Source organism: Ailuropoda melanoleuca, chromosome 7, assembly GCF_002007445.2.
Source record: "Ailuropoda melanoleuca isolate Jingjing chromosome 7, ASM200744v2, whole genome shotgun sequence".
NCBI lineage: Eukaryota > Metazoa > Chordata > Mammalia > Carnivora > Ursidae > Ailuropoda > Ailuropoda melanoleuca.
The window spans coordinates 31,236,849-31,247,162 of record NC_048224.1 but is presented as its reverse complement, the minus strand read 5'-3'; positions in this window follow the sequence as shown (position 1 = coordinate 31,247,162).

Sequence of the window (10,314 nt, the reverse complement as noted above, 5' to 3'; positions counted from 1 at the left end):
AAAGCCGTCCTCTATCGCTCTTCCACCTCCGAGATTCTAGGGTGCAAACAGGATTGACTGTTACTGCGTTTTTGCTTCTTTGGAACAAGAAATTGACCAGGGAAAAGATAAGAAACATAAATCAATAAGTAGTTTCTGATCTCAACATTAGTCTATTTTAAGCTAATTAGGCATTGATTTTTAGTCAATAACTGCTATTTTCCATTCAATTAAACTAAATGCCTATGTTTTAATGATAGGAAGGTGGTCAATCTAACTTATCAATAAAAAACTGCATGCCTCACACAACTATGAAAAACTACCTGATGACATCAGATAGGGGTCCAGAGATGCAAGAATGATGGCTGTATCTTAAGAAAAGATAAAGAACCAATGGAACTTAGGCAGCTTTGAAAAAAGGGTCAAACCTAGGCCACACTGGATTTCTGGTAGTATAGAGCTTGGTTCCCGTACCCACTGGGTCTTACCTGTTCATGAAGTAAGGCAAACAGGTGTTTGTGGTTCGGGATATCAGAGTAGTTTACCTAGTCAGGAAAGGAGTAACTGGCTCCAGTGGAATTCAGATTTTGTTAGGTGAAGCAGAAGCCTGAGAACTGCGTTATAGGGACCTGAGATAGGGAAACTTTAGGACTCTATGAAAATCTGCTTTTCGTTCCTTTTCCTGCTTCTATTCTTGCTAGGATCTGCACCCCACCCCACTTTTCACATGCCTTGTAATGCAAATACTGTATGTCTTCCTTGTAAAGGACAAGGAGTTAATGATTTCTCTAGTACAGATAGCATCTAAGGAAGGACCCGCTGAGAATGACTGGAGGAAGCTCTCATATGAGTATTCCAGACAACTGGAGCTAGACATCTCAATGCCAAGACCCCTGGTTCTAAAAAATAACACCTGGGCCCTTGTCTTTGTTCTAACCGGTAACTGGATGCCTGAGAAGATACATACACTAGACCACCATCCTCAATAAAGCCCCAGGCCCCAAACAGAGACAAGACTCATGTTCCTTTCCTTTCTGGGTTTCCGGGATGTTCCTTCTCTATCTGCTCTCTCTCCTCAATAAACCCTGCTCTCACTTGCTGCTGGCTGAAGTTTGATTTCCATCCTTCATGAAGCCAAGCATCCTCTTGGCTGGTCCTGCGGAACCCCTCTGGTTCCCTTGACCTGGCCTGCTGGCATCAGACCTACCTGCTGAAATGTATTGGATAAGATAATGACACTAACTCTGATCTCTCTCCTCTGGCTGCTTTGCTCTTGGTAAGCCTTGCACCCACAGGACCACTGAATGACAAGCAATGGTTCTTCTAGCCTGAAGTTTGTAAACTAGAGTTTCACAGGCTGTATTTCGTCAACGGGCAAGCTTTGTTTATTTTGGACAGTACTGTATGCCCTTTGTGGTTAAAAACAAAAACCAACTTAGTTTCCAACATTTAAAATAGGATATTTGAGGGATGCCTGGGCAGGTCAGTTGGTTAAGCATCTGCCTTCAGCTCAGGTCATGGTCCCAGGATCCTGGGATCGAATCCCACGTCGGGCTCCCTGTTCAGTGGGGAGCCTGCTTCTTCCTCTGCCTGCTGCTGCCCCTGCTCTCTCTCTGACAAATAAATAAAATCTTTAAAACAAAAGAAAACAAAACAAAAAATAGGAAATTTGACATAAAAATTCAGATTATCAACTCCTCTTGAAAATGTTTAAGTTCTAACATGTTCGTATATTCTTATATTCTTGCATGGTCACATTGCCTAGAACCGAGTAGTGCTTCCTCTTCTGTTTACTATAATCCCCACTAATATCAGTTCCCTCACACTAGTTGAGTTTCATTTGAGTATCATCACCTGTGTGGTGTACTGTGACAAATCAATCACTAACACTAAATGAACATTTTTGGTTGCCTACCCAACATCCATCCCTCCTCCCCTTGCTTTCCTAACAGAACACAACCAGGATTTTATTCAAGTATCCATTTAGCCCCTTTTATTCCCTACATCTTAGGTGAAGCTAACTTCACTTTCATCTCTAAAGATTGTCTTAATATAAATAGTAAGTCTCATTCCCCAAGCAAAGTCCTGGTCTTAACAATGAACTATTTGATCAGGGTTAATTGCTTGGAATACTACAATTGAAGCAATTTACTTATCTTCTAAATTTTTTGTGTGAGGACTGAAACTGCTGGAAACTTCTTGCCAACCAGCTTGATAATGAAGCCAACACAGAGCTGGGCAGAACTAAAAGAGTCTCAGGGAAATGGTGAGGACACCCCTAACTTCAACCCACACTTCAGAGTGCTAACTTCAACCCTAACTTCAACCCATGCTCAGACAAAAATTGAGAAGAGAGCACATCTTTATAGAGCCTTTCAGTTCTCATCATGTAGAAGACCATATTCTCCAGCTACTGGTGAGATCTATCTTTTCTGAAAGCCCCAGTCAGCCGTCTGACACCTTGAGAATAAGACATTTCATATTACCTCTGACATAGCCTGTCTGGTTCAAAGAGGTAGTCTCACCCTAAATATTGGGGAAATGGAATAGACCAAGGGGAGGATGACATTGAACATATTCCCTATATCTGACAGCCAGCTACCTCCTGTTCAACATCGTAATCCAAAGAAAAAAGGATAGAAACAGAAGTTTGGTCCTCATCAATAGTAGACCAGCATTTGCTATTCCGGCTTGCGACAGGTCTTTATTAACTACACAATTCAGCCACGAGGTGGCAGCAGGTGACATGCTTTCATCCCCAGTTCTCCTAAAGCTTTGGTTGCAGAGTACTGCAGTCTTCTGTCAGGTCTTCAATTTAACTCTTAGAAATCTGGCCAGCTATTTAGGGTGGGCTTAATGCTCTCCTAAAGGACAAGGTTAAGATGCTCTGGATTTTTGTTTACCATTTTGTCTATGCTCCTTACAAATGTTCTGTTGTAAGATTATTGTTATATCTCCATGCATTCAAATATTCCTAGAACTCTAGATTGGGCTATTTGTGTGCTAAACATAATTCCTTTATCTATCCTTACTTTCAGTCAAGTTGTATTTTTTCTAGCCCGACTATCACTTGTTAAATATAAACATATAGGTTCCATGACCCCTGTTCCAGACTTAGTGAATCAGAATCTCCAGAGGAAAATTTTCTGGAAATCCAAGATCTTACTTTTGTTAATTATGCCCTCCCCTTTTGTACAGGTTTGAGGAACACTGCTCTAAGTGACGATATGCAGGTCTGCCTGATTGAGAGCATTCTGCAGAAACCAGCCCACTCCTCTTGTTCTCAGCTTCCCCTCACTCGTTGACATTCACCATTGCCACACATCTTTCTTCTTCCCCACATCCCTGCCTCCTTCTCCCCAGATCACCAGGTGCACTATGTTATGCCCTCTTTGTATGATTTCTGTGGATCGTGTTTGTCACTTTAGTCCAGGGAGCCAGGAAGCATGAGAGCTGATATAGTCACAAACTGTCAAAGAAGCCACCCTTCATTTAATGCTCTCCTCAAAAACTACATTGTGTCTGTGGTAGAGTCATAGAATTGATCTTTTACATTTTTATGCTATGTTTAGGTTACTAATATTTTTATGATTTTGATTTCCATTATGTCTACAGCACACCACAGCACCCACTGGACGACCAAAGCATAGTGATAACTGGTGCTAGAGGTCCCAAAACTGAGAGTTCAAAGAATGTCACTTTGTGTTGTACTGTGTGCTATTTATTTATTTGACAGAGAGAGAGAGACAGCCAGTGAGAGAGGGAACACAAGCAGGGGGAGTGGGAGAGGAAAAAGCAGGCTCCCAGCAGAGCAGGGAACCTGACGCGGGGCTCGATCCCAGGACCCCGGGATCACTCCCTGGGCTGAAGGCAGACGCTTAACGACTGAGCCACCCAGGTGCCCCAAGAATGCCACTTTGGAGTCTCGCTAAGGGACACAGAGGTCTGGGCTCCCACCTGACTCCTGCAAATGAACATGGAGTCTTGCTGGAAGGTGGTCCTATTCCCAGCACACAGGCACTCTCTTGATGCTTCAGATGGCAATTTGTAAAGAGGTCATTTTATTTTACTCCAAAGTTATGGGCTGTGTTTTCTCCTGCAGAGGGGAGAATGGAAGAAGACCTCATTTCCCAATTCTTTCAAAAACCCAATGCCATGGACTGAATTGTGTACCCCCCAAACTCATATGTCTCCCCCAATGTGATGGTATTTGGGGATAGGGCCTATGGAAGGATCAGGGAATCAAAACAGTCTGTAAACTTTACAAACAAAATTCCACTGAGATGTTGATATAGTGCATTCTATTTATAGAATAATTTAGGGAGAAATGAAATGTTCTAATATTTAGTCTTCCCAACCAGAAACACATCATACCTCTCCATTATTTCTGGTCTTCCTTTCTGTTTTAGTAAGATTTTATGGCTTTCTTCTTATAAGTCTTTCAAGTCACTTATCAAGTTTATAGCTAGATAGTCCCCAGGTTTTGTTGCTTTCAATAATAAGACTTTTTACATTATATTTTTCCAATTGTTTATAAGTGCTATATAGGACAGCTGTATATTTTTTTTGCACTTGACTTATTATCTTAGAAAACTTTATGTTGAGTCTCCTGGATATGGGGGAAGGGCAGAGGGTGGAGGACAATCCTAGCATCTGCAAATAAGGATAGTTTTTTTGCTGCCTTTCCAATATGTTGTAGAGTAACCCAGGAAGAAATAAATCTTTCTTTTTTCAAAGCTTCCTGATGGTTGTACTGAGTAGCATCTTGCAATAATGTCTTTCAGAAGTGAACAGGTGACTGACCCACCTAGGTCAACCATCTAAATCATATCTGTCTTTTAAGGTCCAATTCAAGTCTCTATTCCTTTGACTAAGACTTGCCAGATTATGTCCCAGCTCTTGTTGCTCAAACCCATTAGCTCTGACGATGAAGGTAGTGTTAAAACTTGAAATACAATGGAAGGAGGAGGCATCCCTAGAGAAGCCTGGCTGATCAGTATAAAGTTTCCTCCCCAAGTGGTATTATATAGGTGAAGTCACCTATTTCCCACTCCAGGGCAAGTACACAAAACTGATTACAATTTTAGGAACTCCCGAGGGTGATCAGGGACTAAATAAAACATGCATTATCCAAACTTATATGCAATGTTATAGCCAAAATGCCGATTTGTTAATTATTTCAACAAGACCAAGACATTTATGTTCCTTGTAGCTGGTCTGTGCATAAAACCACATTTATAAATAATCAGAATGCTACTTCGTAATCTGGAATCAAAACGAGCAAGAGTAGAGATATTATTTTAATCTTGATGGGACCTATCAAGAAGAGCCGGCTGAAGTTATGGAACGGCTTCACAATGGAAAATGTGTCTAACTTTCTAGTGCTAACACGAGCACCATGACATCATGAATAGGATGATCCCATTTTCATTTTTAAAATTAAACTGTATTGTATAATCAAAATTTGCTAAGAGACATAGAACTTAAATGTTCTCACACACACACACACAAATAATCATTATCCCAGGCCAGGATAATTGTGCTTGTCCAGTTCAATCCCTCTGAGCACAAATTTGGACAGTCAGGTTTCCAGGCACACTCTCCCTCACCCTTGGAGTTTATAGAAGTCCCAAAAGAATCCACATGAACAGGTATCGGGCATCTTCCCCAGAGGGCAGTCAAGAGTGGTGAGCTGGGTCGATGAACTCCAAAGAATCTATATCACACCAGGTTCACAGTACAAATATGGTCTTAATGTCAGCAAAGCAACATCAAGCCTCATGTCCAATATTGTTCATGTGAAGCTTATTTGATTTTCTTTATGTTTAATTTGTATATGTTCTGATTTGTGTAGCTATAGGAGCACAGGCATTTATACCACGAGTATGTTTATACGTGTTTTAACTAACATTATAATAAAAATAGTTTATGTAAGCACGAGGTGGTCCATGAGAAATTTGTTGTCCTTTAGAGAGGGGCCTGTACATTACTTAAGTTACTTAAGTTTGAAAAATATTATTTATTATTTATTATTATTATTTATTATTTATTATTATTTATTATTTATTATTTATTATTATTTATTATTTATTATTATTTATTATTTATTATTTATTATTATTTATTATTTATTATTATTATTTATTATTTATTATTATTTATTATTTATTATTTATTATTTATTATTTATTATTTATTTTGTACATGTGCTGTCCTGTGTGGCTCATAATGATTATGTATGTCTAGCTTTTAAATAATTCTGAGATCAGTAAAGAAGAATTCATACCAATATAACAGACATAGTGTATCAATTTAAACCTTCATTGACCCTAACAAACTACACGTATTAAGATGTTACTCACATTCATTCCAATACATTCAGTTATGAATTTCTAGTGCCTGAAGGCATAGCAGCCAATCCAGTTAAAAGGAGGTCTTGGGGTGCCTGGGTGGCTCATTTGGTTAGGCATGGGATGCTTGGTCTCAGGGTTGTGAGTTCAAGACCCCTTTTGGGACCTACTTTAAAAAAAAAAAAAAGAAGGTCTTGCGGCAGAACTATATGTTTCAATCTTGCCCTTGAACACCGCTTCCCCACCTCAGAGGAATAATAAGGCTGACTACACCGATGATGAGTGCAATTATACAGTTTTCTATAGTTGTGAAGTCAACAGAGACTGCCCCAAGCACCTCAGCTCATGTAAAGTCTTCCCGGCCAACATCAGCCACATCGCCTCCTGAGACTTCTGGCACTCTGCCAACTCCCCCTTTGTCACTCTCAGAACCTCAGGAAACACTCTGACCTTACACACACACACAGACACACTGACTACTGTGAATTTAAGTCGATGTGTTACCTCTCACAGGTAGCTCTTAGAATTTGAAGCTAGCTTGATCTTTACTGCAGGATGGTGGTATCATTTCCTGTTGAAGGGAGTCACAAAGCAGGAGACACGTGATTTCATTTGGAGCAGGTGGGAGGGAACATCCCTTCCCTATCTTTTCTACTAAGCATAATCCTGGCTGGTAACATTTTCCCTTCACAATAGATTAAGTCACTATGCTTTCGTTATGGAACCCAAACCTCAAATTACAATTTATGTACCAGCCTAGAAGCTGGATTTATTTGCAGCCTGTAATTGCATAAGGCTTTAAAAGTAATTGGATGCCAGGGTAATAGGCATTTCAAAAGTATAGCGATAAAGATATTGTTCCTTGAACATGTCTAAGCCATGGAGAACATTTTGACATTGTATTGACATTTCAAATGTCAGTTGACCTTGAAGACTAGTTCCCTCTATGACCTATATAGTATGGTCTTTTTTTGGCTTGTGTTTATTTTTATTAAGCTAATAATGATGTGTGTGGACATTTACCCCTGAGTGATCACCAAGCCTAATTTGATCAGGTTATTTGAAATGTGGCCTTAACATGTAGAATAACAGCAGAGATGTGTGGTTTCAAGCTGCTACTAAATGCTAAAGTATCTGAAGAACATCTTGTTTTATATATATTTTTTGTTCTTGTGAAGACTGTCCTACTTTTTAAAATGATTGCCAATCTGTCAACTTGTATTAAAAGTTTAAAATGTAAGTCATACCCAGTGACCCAACAATTAGAACGCATAATTCTAATAAGGTATTCTAAAAAATAAATAAAAGCAAATAATTGTTTACATATGACTATACAGAAATGTTTATCACAGCATTATTTGTAATTTCAAAATTTTAGAATCAATCTAAATACATGATGGGATGTCCATAATATAGAATTCTCTATAGCCATTAACATTGTGATATAGAGCTGCATTTCTTCATATGAAGTACGGTTACAACGTGCTGCTGAACGGAGTACACAGATTACAGGACAATGTGTAGAGTATCCACTTTTATAAGAAATGAGAAACATTTAAAACCAAGGTGCTACCAGGTGAGGAGTTACACCTCTTTCTGTTTCCACAGCATTTACCATTCACTCCAATTTCTAAATCAAATGTTTTATTTAGCAGCTATTTATATACAAATAATATGAAAGGGTTTGAATACTGAGCAAGCACAAACCTACCTATTGCAAGAGAGAGCATTGTTGCCATTGTTAAAAGACTTTCTCTCCTCCTACAACAAGGAGCTGAATAGAGCCTGGCTTACGCTTTGTTAAAAAAAACTGAGACATATTAAAAGCTGTAAGAGTAGGGCACCTGGGTGGTGCAGTGGGTTAAGCATCTGATTCTTGGTTTTGCTCAGGTCATGATCTCAGGGTCATGAGGTCGAACCCCTGCTTCTGGCTCTGCACTCAGCACGGAGTCTGTTTAAGACTCTTTCTCTCTCCCTCTCCCTCTGCCCCCCAACCCGCGCTCTCTCTCTCTTTCTCTCTCTCTCAAATAAATAAATAAATCTTTTTTAAAAACTGTAAGAGTTTATTTGAGCAAAAATCTATTCCGATCAGGCAGTGTCAAACTGCAAGCAGTTAGGAGTGCTCTACCAAGAAGAACTGGCAGAAAGATTATTATAGAGAAAAGGAGTAAGCAAAGTAAGGAAATTACTGATTGGCTGTAGCTAAAAGCCCAGTTGGCTGTTTGTGATCGGTGGCCCTTAGCTTTTTCATTTCCGGAAGCTTGGGGCATTCACAGGCTTAGATTTTGGTCTGCTTAAGTAGACCACCACAGCATGAGAGCCACATCAGTCTAGCGGCCTCCTCACAGAATTGATTTAATAGCTTCGAGGAGAGTCAGAGGTGAGTCCTGGGAAACACATTGCTCATGGCTGTCATTGGGCTGGATGGCAAACCTCCCCAAACAAAACAAGGACCTCGACAAGAACTTCACACTCAACCACACAGTATTCCCCCCATCCCACTCATTGTTTCTGCCAAAAGAACATTCAGAGCACTTCACTTAATATGACTCTTTTATTGAGCAAGAAACATGTTGTTCCAGAACAGAGAGACTTCCTAGGGAAGGTGGTTAGGAAGTTCAGCTCTCAGTAGTTACAGCTCAGTTTATGAAGCATGAATGAATGAGTACATCGTTTTCTGTTATGATTGGTTACTGGAAACTTACATTCCATTTCATTGCATATACTCACTTGTTTGTGGCTGACTTGCTAGAAAGCTGCATGGTCATGCTAGGAGGACATGAAGAAATCTTAAGTGTTGTTTAAGGTCAGAGTCAGGAAATCAGGACACCCAGGTGGTTATGACGATTAGGCCATAGTATTTGGTGATGAGGAAAACCTTTCTCAAAGGCAACACCAACAAGAATTTATGCAAGGGAAGACAGAAAATCTCAAAGTGGCCAATCAAGAGTTGAAGACAGATGAACTCCTCTATATCATAATTTATATGAAGAAAAGAAAAAGGTAAGCACTAATCAAACAACTTTTGATACTTTTTTTTACAAAGAAATTAAATATTTAATTCTCAATGTTTCTAACATTTACATTACAGTGCACTAAATAAATATTAGTTTGTGTTTTTCATTTCCCCATACATTCCCAACCAATGGTAAGACAGTTTTTAGTGTTTTGGCAAATGTTTTTAAAAGATTTTGTTTATTTATTTGACAGAGAGAGAGCACAAGCAGGGGGAGTGATAGGCAGAGGGAGAGGGAGAAGGAGGCTCCCTGCTGAGCAAGGAGCCTGGTGTGGGGCTGGATCCCAGGACCCTGAGATCATGACCTGAGCCGCAGGCAGACACTTAACCGACTGAGCCACCCAGGCGCCCCTTGGCAAAAATGCTTAAGGTCATGAAGCAATCATAACTTTTCTGATTATTAAATTTAGTTCCGTGTGGCTCCCACTTGCACAAACGTTCTTGTGGTCCGGCACTTTTGCGCGAAGTGAGGACTGCCTGTACTTGAGAAGAGTTTTGTCATGCCCAGCTATCTGAACAATGGTTCGCTGGATATAAAATCGGGATTCTAACTTTTCTTCCTTTAATCATTTGAAATCCTACTGCATTGTCTGATTGCTTCCATGATTGCTATTGAAAAATCCCATGGCAGCCTGATATTTGTTCCTTTGTATAAGATCCGTTCATCCCTATAAGCTTTTAGAATTTTTCTTTGCCTTTTATATTCTTCTTAAATGTCCCTAAAATATATTATATTGTGGGGTTTTATTTACCTCTTCTCTTTGACATGACTTTTCATCTTTTTTTATTTCAAAAATTTATCTTTAAAAACAATTTATCTTTTATTTTTTTCAATATATTCTCCTTTCTTGTTTTTTTCCCTCTCTGTCTTTCTGGAACTCTTACTTCTAACCTCTGTATCTTTCAGCTTCTCTTTTATATTGTCCATTCTTATTTGTTTCTGGAAAACTCTTCAATCTGGTCTTCCTC